This window comes from Lepisosteus platostomus, chromosome 9 (assembly GCF_059453375.1).
Source record: "Lepisosteus platostomus isolate fLepPlt1 chromosome 9, fLepPlt1.hap1, whole genome shotgun sequence".
Lineage (NCBI taxonomy): Eukaryota > Metazoa > Chordata > Actinopteri > Semionotiformes > Lepisosteidae > Lepisosteus > Lepisosteus platostomus.
Window position 1 is genome coordinate 8,809,624 of NC_142619.1, and position 21,553 is coordinate 8,831,176.

Sequence of the window (21,553 nt, forward strand, 5' to 3'; positions counted from 1 at the left end):
GTGCTAAGGTTTAGTAGTAGAGGTTTTATAGAGTTCAACAAAAAAATCTTCTTAGCACCGACTTTTAGATTGAAGCATTTAGAATCTTGTAGCTGCTGAGAGAACTGCCAAGTGCTTATTGTTGAGGGTAATGGATTGTAGGTTCCTTGTCAAGTAGGCCCGCTATTTTTCTCTGTATTTTGTGACATATTCTGTGTGAAGCCGCCAACCCTTTCTCTTGCAAGCAGACGGGGCTGCTTGTGCCACAGCGTACCACATTGTGTAGGTCGATGTCAGACCTTCTGCCAGTTGGAGTGTGTGTCTGAGTATTGCGGATGTTAGCAGCGTGGATGCTAATCTAGTCAGGCAAGATAATGCACCCCTGTCAGAGCTCATGGTTGATGCTGAACTGCTGAGTCCCCCCTTCCCTCACCCTCTTGATTATTGCCTTCTGTCTGCCACAGAACCAGAGCACCAAGAGCAGAAGAGGAACAGGGAGCTATTTTGCCTATTGAGCCTTTTTCAGAAATCAGCTGGCATGTGCTGACTTAGGGTTCTCTCTTTAACATTTGAGGCAGAGCAGTTGTTGGCAATGCCACCTAAATTAAAGGAAATAAATATGTATAACACATTTAAACTATTGTTTTTCCAGTAGGCCGCATTTAAAAAAATGTGACAAGCTTGTCTGGCGTTGAAAAAGACTTAAAATGATTCCTTTTAATTTGACCTCTTCGTTTTTTTTTGTTTGCGCTTTTGGGTTTTATCAAGTGCTGTTCATTCACTCACTCATGAAGCAGGTAGTTACTTAGATCAAGGAACTTATCATGAGTAAATAATGTCAGAAACATGGCAGAGTATTTACCTGTTGAAAACCAATTTTCAACATCTCCATAGCCAAGATGGATCCAATATTAAATAAATGAATAGATATTGCATTTGTATTGCATTGAAGATTAAACTTATGATTGTCAGTCCTTTGTTTATTATTTCTGTTTCCAGATCTGTTCAAAAAGTATTGGATCCTTTTACAATAAATTTCTTCACAGACCATTGTCTTTGGAATTTGAGTGCATTCCCAGAGGAGGAGTTAAAGGAAAGTTTATAGCTGTTATTTTCTGCTTCTGATTTATGATTTACTGTCATGCTTTAAACGTATCAATACTTACCCTCTGTTTTAAACTCACTAATCTATTAGCATCGTTATTATATAAACCAATTCTGTAATGCCCAGGCAACACCGCTCAAGTAAGTGAAACTTCAGAATATCTCATAACTTTTTTTTAAAATCAAACCAACATGAAGGCAGTACATCGCATGTCAAGTTTTGGTGTGCTAGCAGTAGTTTGAACATTGCTCAAACCCACATCACTTGTATTTTAGGAATGCAAAATTCAAGCTTTTTGTGTAGAGTATGTAACCGGGTTCATTTTCAGCTGTTAGATTCATGGCAGTCTAATGTTTTCTCCAGCTTGTTAACCTTTCCTTGATTTCTTTATTTATTTAATTTTATTACTGCACTTCTGTTTGAAGGGTTTATTGTGGGACTGTACAGAACACAGTACTTGCTGATGAATTATATATGTATTGCTAGTTTGAGCTAACTTGTTTCATCTGATCTTGTCTGCACATGTGTTCTGGGTTTTACTTTTTGGTGGATGACTTCCTGATGACCTTTAATAGATCTTTAAGACTGTCATCATGTTCAGCTTTGACAATGAAACTACTTACAGTACTGAAGGAGTAGCCTGACTCAAAATCTTGCAATCGTGCGCCTTTTAAAAAAACAAACAGATTTTGCCACATGTTTTGCACAGAGCACTACGTGACCCACGCAAATTAGTGTACAACTGGCTTGGGGTAGTTCATAGCGGTGAAATACTGGAGCGCTTTTGCTGATGAATGTGTGAATCTTGCTGTTAAACATTCATCACAGGTCCTCCCAGGGCAACCTGCTGACGCATGTAGCATGTTAACAAACCAGTTCAAGAACAGGAAAAGCTGATGTATAAATCTTTATTAGATTGGTTTATTGCAACCATCTGTGGTGTAGCTTATTTTTTTCTGTTTCCATTCTCAGAGCAATGAATTTGAGCACTCTCTATGATCTATACGAACTGTATGCCTCTTCAAGAGCAGTTTGTACTATAAAATACACCATAAAGCAAATCCTTTTTTAATGATTATTCAAACACCTGCGCCAGTCCTAGAAAACTGAGAGATCTCAAATTATCACCTTGTTGTGATGTTGTGAGGAAAGCATGCAAACAGCATGCCTGTCATGTCCAGCAGGAGGATCGTCACAATACTCACATTCAAAATCACATTCTACAGTATATCAAGCAGCACAAAATGATTTATTACTATGAAAGATGCTTGATGGTTGTCGTCTGTGTTTGTTCTGTAGTAATTTTGCATGACGTTTTTTCTATGGGATGGCACAATGCCGCAGTGGTTAGCACTGCTGCCCTTCAGCTCAGGGGTCCTAGGTTCAATTTCTGAAGTGCTGTCTGTATGGAATTTGTACGTTCTCTCCCGGATTTTGTGCGTTTGATTTGCTCCCACAGTCCAAAGACGTACTGTGAGGTGTATGGGAGTGTTTGTGGCACTGGAGTCCCGCTCAAGGTGTACCATGCCTTGAACTTGTTGTGTGCTGAGATAGGCTCCACCCCTCCGTGCCCCTGTATTGGATGATGCAGTTAGAAAATGAACAGATTAAGATTTTCTATGAAATTATGTATGTATCTATGTATGTGCCCCTGCAGAACATACACAAGTGTATGTTAAGTGTATACAGCACTTAACAAGCATCAGAATTATATCTTTGTAGGAATGTCTTTGTATGGATATCCTAGGATGCATTTAATGACATGAATACATTTTAATAATTCTGTACTTTTGAATGTCTGGTTGAGTGTAGGTTATATGTTTAAGAGATTGATGCAGGAATTTGTGAGTGGCCCTTGCTGTTGGGAACAAGCATTATCTGTTAAAACACAAAAAGATGGTGTTGGTGCAGCTGTAATAATTGGTGAAGCACACGTGTCAACACCTGGGCATTGTCTCTGTCTCTAGCTGTCGCTGTGTGGAGGCAAGCCCTCAAGTGATCCATCAGGTTGATAAGGACTAGGCTGGTCTTGTCTTGCTCGCATTGACATTTAGAGGCACTTGTATAGTCTAGTGGATGATCAGACCTTGAATGCACTAACAGCCTCACGTTAGTTTTATTCCTGCCAGCAACATTCTCTCAATGGCATTTCTCTTGCTTTTACCGAGCTGTGACTTTGCAGTCTGATTAAATCCGGTGAACCAGTGTAGCTCTTGTGTATGCCCACATCCCCTTTTCCTGTGAAAACTAGAGCCATCTGAGTGTGGTACTTTGCTTAACAGTACTGCAGAAGTGCCCCATCCACTATTTGAACCCACAATCTACTAGATATGAGTCCGGAGCCTTAACCGATACTCATCACTATTGCAAACTACATATTGTATATTTGTTTTGCCTCTCCTGTTTTTGACATTTCATACCCTTTTGTATATGGAGGTGAGCACAAATGGGACCCCTAAAATGTCCTTAGGCATAACACAATGTCTTAATATCATACTCAAACAGGTTAATTGGCTAGCGTTGCTTAATTACTGATGAAGTGTAAAAATACAACATATGCGGCAGTTCTACAGTTCAGGGTGAATCTACATACATATCAGATGTTTAATGCAGCTTTAATGATTTCTAGTTACTTTCTTATGTTAATCAGTGTAATAGTGTTAATAAGACCTACCTAGTAATGTTCTGCATTTTATATTCCTCATAATAACGTAAGAAAGGTTACAAATGAGTGGGGTCTATTTGGTTCATCTAGACTACTTGGAAGTAGTTAATTCATCAAAAGATCTCACCAAGCCAGGGTGCTGGCTTCAATAACAAGATTGTGTAGCTTGTTCTATAGCTTATGCTCTAAGGCAAGTAAAGCAAAACTGAGTTAAAGTGTTGCAAGCTATTCCTAAATACTGATAGAAATTTTTTATTACTGCTAAATATTGAGAACATTCTGTATTCTTCAGAACATGATCATCTTAAATTTAATTTTTTATTCACATTCACTAAATTTTAAATCAAGGCAGGAGTTGTAAGGAAAACAAATAAAAGTTTTTTTCTGCCAGATTTTACCAAGTGTAGAAACTAAAAAAATGATTATACTTTCGAAACAAGAATAGCATCTTCTTAGTTTACCCTTCGAGAAGCAATCTTAATGTTCCAATAACTGCAGGTCATGAACATTGATTCTGGTGGAAAACTAACCATGTATAGTATAAATGCAGGACATATGAGCTTCTCTGACATCATTGATTGCAATCAGTGCACAAACTACTATTTCCAATCGTATCGTAAGTCAACAATCCATAGTACTGATGTAAAGCTACTACTCATACTAAATAATCACATAAAAAACTGTCTTCATTGGTGGAATTAATTCATTTCTGTACACTTTTAAAAAAAGATTTTAGAAATTGTAAGTGACAGCACAGATCAAAAAAGCACAGACTGTACAACACTGACTTATTCAGACTGAGGTTTAATCAGAGGTGTGGAGTTCCATCATGCAGTTTCAGTTATTAAAGTTTTGGGGCCAGGGATTTGTTTGTCGTTTGGCATAAAAGGTGCCTGTGTGTGTGAGTTGGGGGGGGGCATGTTTATAAAGTGCTAACATTGTAAGAAGTATTGCTCATGTCTCAAGTGTGCTGCGATGTGTCTTGTCTGGCTGCATCTGAATAATTACATTGTGGGTGGTTAATGGACACTGAAAGAGGAGCTCTTCTAATTCTGGGGATGTCTTATCCTCCTGGCTCGAGGGCAGCGTGTTTGAAAAAGAGCAGTGTTTTCTCCAGGAACATTAACGCACACTTTAGAAACGCATGGATTAGTCACTGCATGTGTCTTGTCATTATTGAATAAACAAAAGCTTCCCTAAACATTGCCTCCCTCTTCCCCATCCACTCGATGTTAACTGTGTATTTGTGATACAATTACAAAAATGTCGCATTAAAATGTGAATAACTACAGTAAATCAACCATAAATGCATTCAGTATAAAAATGCTTTATAATGTCTTATCCTGAGAGTCATTTTGTTTTGCTGAAATATTTTTTGAGAATTAATGTAGTGATAAGTTCTTTTTTGCATCTAAGATAGGCTGCTGGATTGTTCTGCAAAAAAAATAAATGTTTATTTCCTTGGTATACTGGGGGAGAAGAGTTTGTGTTTATGTGTCTCGTTATTAGTCATTCCCTATCAATAGGAAAATGTAGAGGATACACTTTTGCAGTAGAAACATTCATTTTATTTTGTTTAATATGTAATATCTTGAGCTTTCATGGGTGAAGGCATCTATCTGAAAGATGAAATATTGTAGTCTTCAGAAAGCCAGGGGTACTGATAAAATGCTGTTTGTAATATTCCCAACAAAGTATTTCACAGTTTTTCTAGATTTATTTAGAACTACAAGAAACAGCCATTTCATATTTCAGAATCTTTTACGGTATGTTTACTGTAGCTCTGTAGTTTTAAGGTTGGCCCTCTAAAGTTGGTTTAATCATTTTAATTCCCCAATCTGGAGAGTCTCCTTCATTGTTCTAGCCTGCTGCTACAGTCAGCATGGGCACAATGACCAGAGTTTTTACACTCCCACCCATTGTTTCTTATTTAACAAATATACAGGCAGTTTGATGATACTGCATCAATATGAATAATTCTGATAAGCCTGATGAAGATGTACTGTATATATTTGGACTGCTCCCTAAATTAAGAAGGCAGTTTTGTCAGCATTTAAAGAGGCTGTCATAATCCCTTTCTTATGAATGTGTTTCTGAGTGGAAGTGGCTTTAAGGGAGGAGCATCTTCAATTTTTAATCCTTGTTGAAGGGTATTGTACCCCTGTCCACGACATACACAACATTGTTCCAAACTCCCATTTAGGCTTTTTATTCTGTGATCAGGATATAACAGAGGATTAATGTACGTTTGCATCGTTACTAGCATCCTTCAGTTCTTACACTTTTAATTTAAGTATTGGGAGGCAGGAATCTAAAATAATGAAAGGGAAGAGGTATCTGGGGATGTAAATGTTTCTGTGCCAAAATCAATGGACTTTAGAGGAAGGTGCTATACTTTCACACTTTCCCAAGGAAATACCTCATAGCTTCACTGCAAGAAGGCCTTTTGTGAAACTGCTTTACTTTTAAAAGGTGGTTAACACAGAAAAAAAATTTAGAAAAGGTAAATAATGTGTGATAGAAGAAAAACTGGGACTTGCAATGTACACAAATCAGGAATGCATAAAATGAAGTTGCAGGTAAGAGTCTGTCGAAATAAATAGTCATATTTCACCTTCTCTGCATGTTTCTTGTTTTCTTTGATTTGAAGAAGAAGTTTGAAAAGCTTTCAAGGTATGCAAGGGAGTCTCCTTCCAAATGGCCCTTGGAACTCACTTGGCAGAGAACCAGAGTTACTGTGCTTCAGGCGATAAGCAGTCAGGGAACAGAGGGGTTGGATCCCATTGGTTTCCTATTCTTTGGCTTCATTTGGCTTCAAAACATGGATAAAGCATACAAGCAAAAGCAAAGACAAACAAGCAAACTATGTATATTTTGTTTGGAGTAGGGGAGCTACAAAAGTATGCATGCACAGGAAGGCTCTCAAGCTACAAGCTTGTTTTGAATTATATGTGTTAAATTGTCACATATGCCACAATGCATACAAGATGGGACCATTGCATCCTTGGAAAATAAATTCTATAGCAGCATGTATAGCCATAGGAGGTGCCAGAAGCACATTGCATTGTCAGCATGGAAGTTGGAACCCGTTGTGCATCCAGTGGTGACATACTGTATAGGCTATACTGTATTTCTGTGCCTGCTCAGCTTTGGGAGGGTATATGTGTGTGTGTGTGAGTGTGTGTGCACATCCCTAGGGTTGCCTAATTGATTATACAGTAGCAGCTGCTAACAAGCATTTCAATAACGACCGCCCCAATTTGGCATGTATTTAAGACACAATAGCAACACATCACAGACTGACCAATTAGCTGAGAATGTATTGGCTTTTTGTATTCTAAACTGGTGATGCGGTTCAAGTGCATTTTCTGTGTCTATCTTAAGAGACAGTCATGAAATAATGCAAATCTTCAGTGTCATTCCTAATTATGAGTTTGAATGCACTTAAGAAAAAGAAAACATACCAAGTAGATAAACTGCTGTTATTATATAATTTTTCTTTGCCATTGAAATTCTTCACTACAGAAATCTTTATGTTTTTACCCTGCAGTGCCCAATACTGCCTCATGTTAAATGTATCACACAAACGTTAACATAATTACCAGAGATCCCGATTTCACAGCACTAGACTGACTGATTGATTAATTAATTGCTTACACTTATATAGCCCTTTTCTGGACACTCTAATCAAGGCGCTTTACAGGTAATGGGGACTCCCTTCCACCACCACGAATGTGCATCATCCACCTGGATGATGCGACGGCAGCCATAGTGCACCAGAACACTCACCACACACCAGCTGTTACTGGGGAGGGACAAAAATATAACTTTAACAAATGAGTGGGACAAATATATAACTTAAAACTGTAATATGCACTGACATTTGGAAGTGTTAGGAATGACAAAAGGACATTTTCTTTTTCCTGATGTTAAATAACTTTTATAAACTATAAAAAATGACATTAAAAAATGTGACCAGGGTTAATAAGGATAATTCTAGCCTATAAAATCCAAGGTTTGTTATTATCTACAAATAAATTATTTTAATATATTAATTATCATTTGAGTAAAACATTTTGATTAAGACAAAAAGGAACAATAAATGAAAGGCAATCAAGGTATCAAGTTAAATACGGCATATTAAGAGAATAGAAATTAAATTACATATTAGTGTGGTTTTGAGGCAGCTGGCTGTGCTATCATATTTTTTTAAGAAGAGAAAAGAAGATGTTGTGTCATAGCCAGTGCAAGGTCAGTGGACATAGCAACATAATCTCCTGGAAAAGAAGGCTTGACTGAATTGGAGCTCAGTGCCACAGAGCCTAAAATAAAACTAATTCTCAGGAAACAAGTGACAGACTTGAAATGTGAAATCTGAAAAGGTTCGTCAAGTCATTACAAAAACAAAAGCAAGTCTGAAATGGAAGAAACCATAGACAGTAATTGTATTAATTAATCCCTCTTCAGGAATTAATGGCCATCTCATAGCTTATTTTATTTTTTAAAATTCTGTCTGTTTTCCAAAAAATATGTAATGTATGTTTCTATGTATTGTAAGTGGATTCATTTATCGTTTAAAAAAAGGTTCATTCATTTGTGTGACTGAAATACATTAGTCTTTAAAGCTCAGATTAATTGCTTTATTACAAACGATGAACAACATGAAGATCTTTTGTGGTTTGTTTCTAAAAGCCAGGGGAAACTAGCGCTCTAAGATCATGTACTTTAATTGTCGGTATCATTACCATCCATCTGATGTGATAATGTGAGGTGGCTTAATGTTTCTATTTCAAACCACACTTCTGATGTTGCAGGGGTTCAGTGGAGTGTTTGACACAGCGGTAGTGATTGCTTTACAACTCCCGCTAATCGGAAAATGCCCGTCATGTGTTTTGTTTTCAGCTGCTGTGGGGCGTCTATTAATAGGGCCTGAAAAATGCTAAGCATTTCTTAATGTTCCATTAACAAAACAACCCATGGTTGCTGAAGGAGTAGTGAATTCGCTGCTCAGGAAGGGTGAGCCTGAAATCAAAAAGAAGAGTTGGCTGGTTGGTCAGATGTTTCTGATCTGTTTTTCGTAGCAGGGTATTAGCCCTCAGAACGTCGATAAACTTTCTCTTGAAGGTTTCACTCCATCAGCATCCAAGAAGGCTTCAGTCCATCAGCTTCTGAAAAGGCTTGGCAGCTAACATGCATAAAGGAAAAAAACAACAACTAGGGACTCCTAAAAAAGATAAAAATCAGCTGCAAATGAAAAATAAGGCTACTGCTGTTCAAGAGACTGAAGTTGTTGCACAGACGAATAGAGATGACAGACCCAATGTCAAGTTGTTAGCTTTAGCTGAGCTTACAGTATGACCCACACATACCCTCCACTAGTATTAGGTTCACCTCCTTTTCACAGGATTTGTGTGTTCCCCCAGAAGAGCTCATTCAGCACCTGTAAGTGGCAATTCCCAAGATTCCACAATATGTCTTCATTCTTAAAAAGAAATCGCTAGCTCACAAGTTATTTCTTCATGTATCCTGAAGGAATGTTTTGTCTGAAACAGTGTGGATACCTTTGGTTGAAGATTGGATTCCCTTTTAAAATGTTTCTATGACAGGCATTTCCTTTATCTTCACTGCGTGTGACAGTGCACAGTTCCAGTTTCATATTGTAACTGAACTGTTTACCTGACACAGCTAGGTGTTGGTGACAGTTTTAGCAGGTCTCAGTTCCTGAGGTGTTGGTGAGGCCTATAAAAAGAGACCTACAAAACCTAATAGGTTGTGACCCTCCAAAAGTTGTGTTTTTCTACCTTAGAGTAAGGGCATGCATGTATTATAAGCAGGTTTAGTTAGAACCAGAAGCTGGTGGTTGTGACAGTTATGTATACAGTAGGTGTCTCCAAAGGATCCAGATTCCAGGCAACTTTTGGCACTTCAATTACAACATGTAAAGAATGGTCAGTACTGGTCCTTGACACCTGCATTTTAAAGATGACATCATTGGAAGTGCTCTCTGTACTAACTAATTTAACATATTGTCAGTGACATACTATATATATATAAATATGTTCCTAGACAGTAATTGAAGGATGGATCTGTGAACCTTACTGGTCAGAAATAGATAGAAGAGGTTAGATAAGATACTTAATTTGCATCTGAGGTGAGGTGTTTATAAATAAGCAGGTGTACATTGATTGATTTTACTGTTTAATTGTGTTGTCATCTGTAAACACAGTTCCTAATTAAGTGACCCCATCTTTGCTATGCTGAGGAAGAGCTAAAGATTTGGCAGCTTAGAGGAAGTTTTATTTTAAATCTGAATCAGAATGCCAGAAGATCAACAATTATACAGTATATTGGTTTGTGCATTGCTACAGACAGAGAGAGAGGAAATATGATCTGCCACTTTTTAATATTATTTTGATGGTTTGTGCTCTTATACCAACAAACTGTAAACATCATCTGTAAGCTCCAGACTGTTCATGTTCTGCCTACTTTGATTCCCTGCTAGACACTGAACTGGATGTGCATTGAGGAGTTTTGTGTCCTTGGCTTGGTCATGAAGTTAATACGTGCTCTATTCAACAGAGCTGTCTTGTTTCCCCCAGGCTAGGCTTTGGGGCAGTCTTCTGTGACAAAGAGCTTCTCAAAGGTGGATTTATGCCCACCTCTCCGTCTTCATCACCCTGAGAGTGCCATAAATACGGAAGCAGCCTGGCTGGCGCAACATTCATTACAAAAATCATTTTTTCTTGTTTTTTTTTTATTACAGCCAGCCCTGTGCTGGTGATTAAAGATTGATGCTGCCAGACGGGTCTTTTCACTATGACTCATGCCTGTGAAGTAACGGCCATCAGCCCTGTGATGTGCCATCCTGTCAATCATGCGGCGCATGGGAAAGAGCTGGGAGGCAAACAGGCCGCCTAGACTGCCAAGAGAAGTGGGAAGGGTCAAGATGATTAGCTCATCATATGCAGACTGAAAACCATTGGCATAGCACTCATTTTAGGCCAGCCTGACCTGGAGGGGAATCTAATAACTTTGAGGATCTAAAACAAGGCGGCTTCAGAGTATAATTCATAGGGAAGGATGGATGATTAGTAGCAGACAGCTCCACAGAAGCTCAGGGTGATTTTTCCAACTTTACAATATGCTGCTGTTCCTGCTTGCATGATTTTTTCTCCGAAGAAGCTTCCTGTAGTTTTTGTGTGCAATATTGTCTTCCCCCTCCCTAATAATCCAACGGTCATAATGAGTCAGATTTTTTTCTTCACTGCCATTCATTCCCATTATCCCATCACTTAACCCCATCAATTTGAGTAAAGTGTCTGAACAAGATATTCTTCCCCGAGGTTGCTGTTAAACCAGTGCAAGGGTAGTCTTTCTTAGTCTTAGTATGACAGGAAGTGAATTTCTGACTGAGGCTGTGTTCGCTCCCAAAGCAATTTCTGTGGTCTGGCAGGGCAGTCTCAAGGTTCAGTACCATATTAAGTGTTTATAGTCCTGCCAATGCATTTGACAATGAACTATACAGTTTGGAGTATTTTGTTCGATGGCTGAACACTTGACCATTAACAGCTGTATAAAGGCCAGCACTGATTGCTCTTAATGCCTCTCCAACTAATTGGCATGACTTTATGGAGGTACAACAGGTAAAGTATCAGAAAACCTTTGAAGAAAATCTTTAGTTTCAAGGTAACAAGCAAATACAGTACATGACCTGCATGTCTCTCATAAATGTGTTTTAATCACCATACTTACCCAATTGGAAGTTTACCTAAAAAGGGTAAATTTGTCAAATTAGAGGATTTGCTTGTTACATGCATAATGTTGTATCGCATTATGATTATGCATTATGAATTTTTAGCAATATGGATAACATTGATATACTTTTATTTTAAACCAGCTTTTTGTATTGCTAATATATAATCAATTCAAAGTTTATTATTTTTTAATTTTAATATTCTCGTTCATGAAAAACATAGTGTATTTGGCAGGATGGATCATATGTTAGAGCAATTCCCTTTGGGACCGTAGTACAGTGAGGAAATCAGAACAGTTTTATTTTTAGAAACCTGTGAGAAAGTGGAGTGGTTCAAGTCGTTCAAATGCTGTACCATTTGCTTCAGCAACTATGACGATAAGTAGATACAAAAGTAAATACATCATGTTAGATATGTGTTCTATATATCACAATCCTTCACCAAAAAGTTGTATAGAAATACTTTAGTTGTTTTTCTGCTCATTACTATAGAATAGCTAAAGGTCTGCATAGTATCGACAACCACATAATTCTTTGTGAATGAAAAACTGCTAGTTTAGTTTTTATTTTCATGTTAATAAGGAATATGCAGTATGTGGAAATACTGTGTATTCCATCCATCAAACCATCCATTTTCTAACTGCTTTATCCAATATTGGGTCCCAGAGCTGTACTGTACAAGCTGTATTGCTGGTCAGAGGGCCTAAAACAAATTGACAAATCTTTGTGAAAATACATAAGCTACAGTATAACTATAGTATTCTCATTCCAGAAAATATTGTGTTTCTTTTTTCCATCAGTATATTTCAGCTTATTTTCTTTGTTATTTTGGTGAAATGTACTGTAACATATCTTGCCCTTAGTAGTCATTAATTTCAGCATTCCAGTTTTACATACAATCTTAAAGTTTAAAAATATATACAGTATGCATCATTTTGTAATTTCACAATACAGGACAGCATACTGTAGGAAGGATCTCATTCATTTTGCAGGGCACCGTATATACAAATATATACTATATTCTGAAATGACTGTGGTACAAAGAATTATTGACCAGTTCAGCCACAAATATTTTTTTGGTAGAAGGCATCATAGCTGGCACAGAACTTCCTTTACCATTTTTTGTGAAAGTACATAAGCTATAACTATTGTATTCTTATTCCAGAAAATTTTGTGTTTATTTTTTCCATCAATATATATAAAAGTTTAGAATTAAAGGAAGAGAGAAAGAGTGATCTAATTACATTTCAATTCACATTATCCTATTAATTTTTTTTCTGCTTCTTGGCTTCAGTGAGGAAATGAAATTGCAAGCTACTGAGGTGCGTGGGTGACTGAGTGTGTGGGAGTATGGTGGGTTTTTGGGTTTGACCTATCTGTGACATGCTATAATTTTAGATTCAGAGAACATTGCTGTTTTATCCTTCCTGCTAAAACATATTAGAGGAAAGAAACTTAACAAGCAAAAAAGAAAAATGAAGTCACACTTTTTACAAGTTCAGATCACTTATGGAATTTAATTTAAGATTCAGGAGAATTGGATTTGGTTGACTTGATTTTTATTTTGATGTGACTGAATGGAAGTGTTGTCATGTTCTTTGGAGCTACAGATGCTGGGGTATCAAAGCCAGATTGCAAGCGCATTTTCCATTTCTTAGGAAATTCATTCCCCATAAAATAAGCTTAGCCTTGGTACCTCTTTGCATTTCCAAGGAAAGCTTCTCAGTTTTGTGGGAATGCCTACTTTTTCATTAAGCAAGTGAGGGGGGGGGCTATTTAAATTAGTTGCATGACTTGGATTCTCTTTGGAAAGTCTCCAAAGCAGCATTTATAAATAAAGAGAGGTGTTATAAGAGATAATGCATTTGTCATTGGGTATAAGATACTGTAAACTATGATCTGCCATTAAATTGTGCCTTGTGGATTGTGCGTGTCTTCACCCACATTGGGTTTCAAACATAGCTGGTAGAAGGATTATACAGTATAATAAGTACTTAAAAGTACAGGTACTTCTCCAAATGTTCGAACCTCACATTTTTATTTGAAAAGCTTACAAATACAAAGCTTTTAGGTTTCATGTTTGATTTACAATAAGTTGTGTACAATGTATGGGCCCTGCTTCGAGAAAGCAAGAAAGATAATTTTGGGTCACTGCAGCGACATTTAGTAATAATTGAAAAATGAAACCTCTTACAATCTTACCCAATGAGACCTATGTTTCCAAGGCGCTAAAAATGTTTGTACATTGATAGACAGTAATGTAGGAAAAGTGCTGTGTATATTATAGTGAACTGAAGAGGCATTTTCTTCCAATGGATTAGTTGTTAAGTGAAGATATTTATACAGTAGGAGGCTAAAATTGGTTGCTTGCTGCATTAGAATGACCCAAATATTGTTTGTTTTTTTTGGTTAGATAAAGTGCTTTATATAAAATAAATAATACTATTTTCAGACTGTTCCAAGTTGACTTTATTCATTAATTAAGTTTGATTCATTAATTTAATTTAAGAATATTTGAACTCCAGATTGTGTACTTTTTTGTTTAGTATGGCCTGTCTTTCAGTATGGTATTTATGCAATTCGGGCACGTTTATGTCCATAAACACAGCATGACTTTTTTCCAATTTTTTAAATTGCACTTATATTTAAATGACATACTTATTCCACACTCCAACCATATGCAGTAATATCATGTCAGAGCATATCCTGTTTTCTGTATTGTCTGAAAGACTGTGGTATATGACTCCTTCCCCAAATGGACTAATAGCCAGTCACAGGGTTACTCCCAGAAATGGTAATATCAGTTTATACAACTGTGATTATTAGTGCAATCAAAACCAAGTACCTTGCTCAGAGGTCCAACAGCAAGTGCTGTGGAGGCTTGATTGCACAGCCCTCCAGTTAGAAGTATGGAGACTGAAGCACAACCTTGGTGTAACCCCTCTATAGAAAGTGAGAAATTATTCAGTTTGCATGCAATACATGTGTTTTCCAACCTAACAATCAAGTTAACAATATTTCAGTTCCTTTTTCCTGAAACTGTAAAGATATTTTAAAAAATATCCAATGGTTCAGTGTATTTCCATGTGTTTTGTGTACTTTTTCACAACATTATGAAGTTCAGTCTTGGATAATTTGTTCAAAGAACACTTCAGACCTCCTTATAGTATCATCCGCCTCACTTGTCTAACTTTCAGCTGTGGTTCTAAGAAAGTTGCTGGTTCCTGATGCAAATATTATGTATACTGTACGGGGCTGCTAACACATTTGTGTGGTTTTCTAGGAAAAGTAACCATTAAACTTTTTAAAAAATCCAATTAAAGGTGACTTAATGTCAACAGTTACAGAATAACAACAACTGCTAGGGTGAATATTGCAGATGCATGAATGGAGTACAAACAGAAGATGTTTAAGACAAACAGGCAGTCTGCCAGTCCATCCACTTGGACATTGCTGTGCTGTATTCATGGCATCTAGAATTTATTGTGCATTTCTTTCTACATCAAAATATTTAACCTTTCAGATAAAATAAAAGTAGTGTGACCTTAAAGTGGTAATTATTCTATTATTAACCTTCCAGAGGCAAGGTTAAGATTGTATCCATTATGGACACATGGAAAGTGGTCAGTTTCCTTGGGTTTGAAGCTGATTAATCAGATTACAAACATATGAACTCACTAAAATACGAGAAGCAAAAAGCTGCTAGAATTGCCAGGATCCTAATTAACAAGTTAAATGACAGGAAGTGGTTTTAAGGTCAATACACAAAACGTTCCAATGTGATATACAGTTCTCTTTTTTGTAAAAATTACAAAATATCCCAGATGCACTGTAAAGTAAGTAGCCATCTGAATATACGTTTTGTTACACTGAATGGAATCAATTTTCTGTGCAAAAAAAGGAACAGCATGTGAAATATTACAAATATAAGCAGACCGTCTCGTTTAGTTTTAATATCTTTTTGATCATAGGATCTCACCTGTCCACTTCTTGAAATATTCCAGAGTCATCAGGTAATCAAAGAAAGACCTTTCATTTTCAGTTCTCAAGATGTAACTTATGAATTTCCACTTGGCATTGATGATGTGCATCAATCATGTGCATCAGTATAATAATGATAATAATGCTTGCATTTACTACACATAGCACATGTACTGTATAACAGGTGACATAGAGAACTTTATCCTTCACTGGAACAAGTAATAGGTTTATTCCATGCTGAAAAAAAGGGAGAAAGAAAACACAACGTTTTGGCCGTGAAGCCTTCTTCAGGTGTGAGCCTAAGCTTGCTGACGCAGCTACCCACCTGAGCAACTTTATCCTTCACTGACGTGCTGCACGCTTCTGGGTGATGTGTGATAGTCATTATGTGCCAGCAGGCCTGCCACCAGTATTTCAGGTAGAAAAGTGAAAGAAAGTCTCCCTCCCAATGAAAAGGAAACTTTAGGAAAGCCTGGTTTTTCAAGTCCAAAGAGGATTTTAGCCAGGGCACTGTGGTGATACCTCTACTCTTTTGAAAAATGAAAAGTGGTCAGTTTATGTGGGAAAATTCTGGGATATTTTTATTTTTTATGCCAGAAAAAGCGTTTTCAAAAAATGCAAACACATTTCTTGGGTATTGTTTGTAAGCTAATTTGCACTTGTTGCTTCCATGCATGAGTAAAAAGACACAATGATTATCACAGTGCTGCATAATGAATAAAATGCTTAACACATGCACTACAGTACATGCACGTATGTTAAAGTACTGTAGTACATGGACAGAAACAATTTATTGCTGTTTTGTTAATTCAAATAAGTTTAGAAGAGTATTTAAATATTAATAAAGGATCCATTGTACTAATATGATGAGGTATCTGGAAATAATAATATTGCAGCAGCAACCACAATATATTTCCAAATCCATTGTTTGTAAACATGCAACAATGAGAAAGACCTCAATGAGCCAGACTACCCTATTTCTTGGTAAAAAGTGATGTCGGACCTGATAGATTCATTCATTATATAATGTAGCTCCCTACCAGTCCTTTTGAGGGCCACTTAACACCATGGCATAATGTCAGAGTGGAGAGGACAAATTAAGGCAATTAGAGAAAGTATTGCTACATCTGAATCAAAGATACAAAAGCCAGTGGAACTTCAACAAGCAACGTGCGACTAGGTTTCAGGATTCAGGCCAAAATTGTGAATCATTGAACTAATACAGACCCAGTGTATTTTGGGATATACAGTTACATCTGTAGCATTGGAACTTAAAAAGAGGTGTAAGGTAAATGCCAATAATTCCACATCAACAGAATATACAGTATTTCCATATCATTTAGACTAAAAGAAGAGACAATAATTCTCTGATATGAGGTTATCTTTGCTAGTATGGCTACACGGTAAGATGAAAAAATATTTCATAGAAGTAAAATCAGTTTACTCAGAAGTGCTACAGAATCACAAGTGAGATACCCTGTTTCAATCGATTGACTCACTTTTCTAAAGCTTTTGTAGGCTTGGGTTACAACACTAATGACATTCTTTACAGTACCAGTGAAAGCACCCTTTACTCTACCTATGGCTTTTGACATACTGTATTAGTTATAGTAAAGCACAAAACACTCCATTTTATTTTAACTCTTACCCAAAGATTTAAGTATGAAAGCAAGAAGTCATTTCAATACTGTTTTCATATAGGATAAGATTACAATAGCTACTGTATTTATGACGCATGAAATCTACCTGTTTATATATCTGACACTCATACAGTACAGTGTGTTCATACTGTATGAACATAGCGGTTTCTCTGCCTTATTTATTTTCCTGGGCCTGACAGGCCTTACAATCAGCAGCCACGCTGAAGCTCAGAGGTTGCATCTTTTCACATAAACATACCGAAATGTACTAAGAAAGAGGCCACTGCTCCTGGGAAAAAAAGAATTGACTTGTTTCCTGGGAAAGTTAACCTTTGAAATTCTGGGGTGGGTGGATTGTATTTTTGGATACTGTCAGAAGCACATGACCTCTCAGACACAAACATCTGAGGGTAAGCTTCTGTCTTTAAGCTTTGCTGTAAAAGAGAAAGCTTCTGGCTTGAGTACATTTTCCCCCAGATGATGTAATATTCTATGGGGGGGAGAGCTACAGTATGCTTAATACACAGTGTTTGTAGCAAACAGGGAACACTGGACTACCTTAACTGTAGCTCATTTCATTTGCGGTTGTAGGACCAAGGAAATCCAAATAACAGGATTAGTGATGCTATTAACAAAAGCACATAAATCTATGGAAATAATGTTTGCATCCAGAAAACCAATTTTTATTACTTTAGTGTGCATTCTCCTTTTCAATAGCCAGTTGTTGTTCTGATTGTTTTCCAATTGTATGCAGCAAAGAAGGAGCAATTTGCCTTGGTGTTTAACTTAATAATAATAATAAAAAATAATAAACGTTATTTTATATAGCGCCTTTAAAGGTGGCTTCTCAAAGAGCTTTACAGAATGACAACGACAATAAATAAAAAGAATACACAAATAAAACACAATTACAATATATAGAGGAGACCGTGGATGGTGGTACTAAGAAAAGCAGAGGGGTGAAGAATGGAACCAGTTAAGTAAAGGCTTTTCTAAAGAAAAGGGTTTTGAGTCTAGATTTGAAGGAGTTTAGAGAAGGTGACTCTCTGATATCCTTGGGGAGAGAGTTCCAGAGCTTGGGGGCATAACAGGAGAAGGCCCTGTCACCCATACAATGTAGATGGGCTTGGGGGACAGTAAGGAGAGCAGAATTAGAAGAGGGAAGGTTGAGAGGTGTGGAGTAGGGCGATAATAGTTCAGACAGGTACTGAGGTGCCAAGCCATGCAGAGCCTTATAGGTGAGCATGAAGATTTTAAAGTTTACACGGAATTTGACCGGAAGCGAGTGCAAGGACTCCAGGATAGGAGTAATGTGATCATTTGCGCTAGACCTGGTCAGGATTCTGGCTGCTGAATTTTGGACATACTGCTGTTTGTTCAAAGTAAATTTAGATACCCCAGCGAGTAAAGCATTACAGTAGTCAATTCGAGAGAACACAAATGTGTTGATCAGCTTTTCAGTTAGTGATAGCATAGGGCATAATCTAGCGATATTTCTGAGGTGAAAAAAGTCTTGTCTGTGTATAGTTGGCCTACCTGTTTTATGACTAAACCCAGTGAGCCCCTATTTCTAATTAAAGGCCAAAGCCCAATGTGTTAACAAAAGAAAAATAGATTGAATTTTAATGGCAGAAAGATTTTATTAATCTTCTCAGCTCTGTTTACTGGTGGGTGTCTCCACACTTGAAAACAAAAGTGTTTGAAGAAAGGAAGCCAAGGGTATTTTAAAGCCAGCTAAATGAGAAAGATTTGTTTTCTTGTACAATATGTCCATGATATTTTTTCCTTAATACAGTACTCGCTGCCTCTGTTTTTACATTTGCTGTTTGTTGCTGTTTTGTGTGTAAAAAACTACAAACCTAAGTCGATATGACAGCTGTTTAATGGCACAGTTTCAAGATATTAAACTGGCTTGGTAAATACCCAACCTGTTGCTTATCACACTCAGTTTCTATACAGATCTATACGTTAACCATTCATATTTAAGTAAAAAACATCTTAAACCCATGGAAACTAATACATAAAAGCTACAAATTTGATTTGAAGGTCATCATTCTGTTTTTAGGATTAACAAAATTGTTCAGATTTGACTCTGTTGTAAACAGTGTCATGACTTTGCAGTGTTATTAATTAGAGCTGCCTCAGTCCTCCATTTTGATACTGTCTCTACTGAAAGCTGCTGTGTGGCGTTCAGTCTGGAAATTTTTGGATTTATTGCAATTTCTGGGTGAAGCAATGTGGATCATCATCCATCCCATGCTGTTATGATCTTCATGACAATTAATAAAAATGATCTGTCGTTGGCTCATTTAATACTTGTGATAGAAAGAACATTATTGACTATTCAGTTTAGAATCCACAAGTTCACTGCTAGCATCAACAGATAATATTATAATATATCAATATAAATCTTTAAATTTTTGTCCATCTGCTTATAAAGAAAATAAGGACAAAAGGACAGTTACTGTACCTTTGCATTTTGGACTTTCAAAATGTTGTCATCTTAAGATACATTTAGCAATTTGCAGTATCTAGTGGCTTGTTTGTATACAAAAGTCTGCTAATGCAATTTGCTTTTTAACACATCCCTATTACACAATTTCTACAAAAACCTGTTCATGGAGAACCTGTAGTACCATGAAGTAATACTTTTGCAAAGTAGAAAAACAAGATTAATTGCAATTTTACACATCTGCATTTACAATTGTGCCACGTACATAGTATGCTGTGAGTTAGGCAGAAGGCCATGTTTAGTTTTTCCTTGACAGCTTCCCTGTCATGCTGCAACTGCTGGCTAGAAATAATGACTGCTTTAATCATTGGGAACATGGAACAGGCTTCAATTCAGAGACAGCTGACATCTTTGAGTGCTTCTATCAGGTGATGAAACCTTCTGTTTCATCCTGTTAGTCAGCAAAAGGGAACTATTTGGTCCTAAAATGATATCTTAATGGTACCCACTGCCCATAAAATAAAGTGATAACATCTTCTTACTTATTGTCTAATGATGTTGATAGTGAAAGGTAACTGCCTTATCTTGTTATAATTACAAACTGCTTCACAAACATTGCAGGTTGCCTGCTGTAGCCATAGCAACTCCTCAAGAGCCATTACCCTGTGGGTAAACCTTGGCGGTCATTGTATTATATGTTTATCAGCTTAGCATTGTGATAATGGGAGACAGTGAGGCATATATTTACTGTACTCAAAGGCCACACAGGCAGTACACTGAAATCGAAAATCAGTCACTGTGTGGACTGTTTGCTCATAGTTTCTAACTTTTTAAAAATGCATAAGGACACTGCTAACGTGCCAAACTAATGCATCATTAGTGCCGCCTCCTCAGAAATCAGACATTCTTTTTTGTGGATCTCAAAATGGTCGGTCATACCGAGGACAGCAGCTCTTGCCCTGTTGGCCATTGTTTGTATACTGTACAAATGGTTTGCATGTAGACATTATAAAAAGCATTAGGAAATGCTGCTTGAAACAACACCAGTACTAGGTTAATGTTTATGTTTATGTTAATGTTTGTGGGGAAATGAAAATGAAGGTGGGGTAAAGTTTCCTTAAAATGGATTTAAAGTTTAAGTAGGAAATATGTATGCAGACGAAATATTTAATAAAAACTTATTTTGCCTGATCAAATTGGTGTTTTGTGTTACTTTATCAAAGTAAGGATTTCATGCTTAGACACTGCAATGCCTCAGTGGGTCTGTAACGGTCATTTAGAACCTACAAACGATATTCTGACCTGCTGAGCACTTTCTAGCTGAAGAGAAGGGGTTTTAACTCTTGAAAAACCTTGTCTTTACGTTTGTAGAATCTAGTTGTGCCATTCTCCATGTTAGTTCTGGCAGGTAAACAACATGGTCGTGGACATTGCACATACAGTTTAACTGTTTTAGTCTGCCAGCTCTCACATTTTGGAAGGAAGATTTAAGATTGAATGCAGACATCAGAAAGAAGAAAAAAACATCTGACAGGGGCATGGAGACATGCATACAGGAGCACCAGAGGGACTCCTTCTGCAAAGGCCTTCTTAAAGCCGTGTTGAAAGATTGAGTAATAACTATCTTAACTTGAGCAAGCAGATGTTAAACATATTTCTTACATTTTCTGTGTGATATTGTTTTGACTGTACTAATAGAATTTGTGTCGATGCTGACTTGGGCTGTGGTTACATTCTCTTTTTTTAAACACACATGAAAATGACAGATTACTACAAAGCGAAACAGATTTAATTGTACTAAAAATTCTATGATAAATTATAATTTAACAAGTGCTCATTATATTACAGTGCTAGATCATTATGCATTTTACATTATCATGCAGATCAGATGCATTATGTTCCCAATTTCTTATATAGTTTATTTTATTTTGAATTAAGTACATTGTTTATATAACATTTAGTGATCTAAAAGAAAATT

At 36.9% G+C, this 21,553-nt stretch overlaps 1 protein-coding gene across 10 annotated transcripts in view; it reads left to right on the forward strand.

Annotated features, from left to right (window-relative positions):
• Window positions 1-21,553, forward strand: part of cacna1c (calcium voltage-gated channel subunit alpha1 C) — a 431,114-nt gene that overhangs the window by 86,018 nt on the left and 323,543 nt on the right. The gene's annotated exons all lie outside the window — the stretch shown is intronic.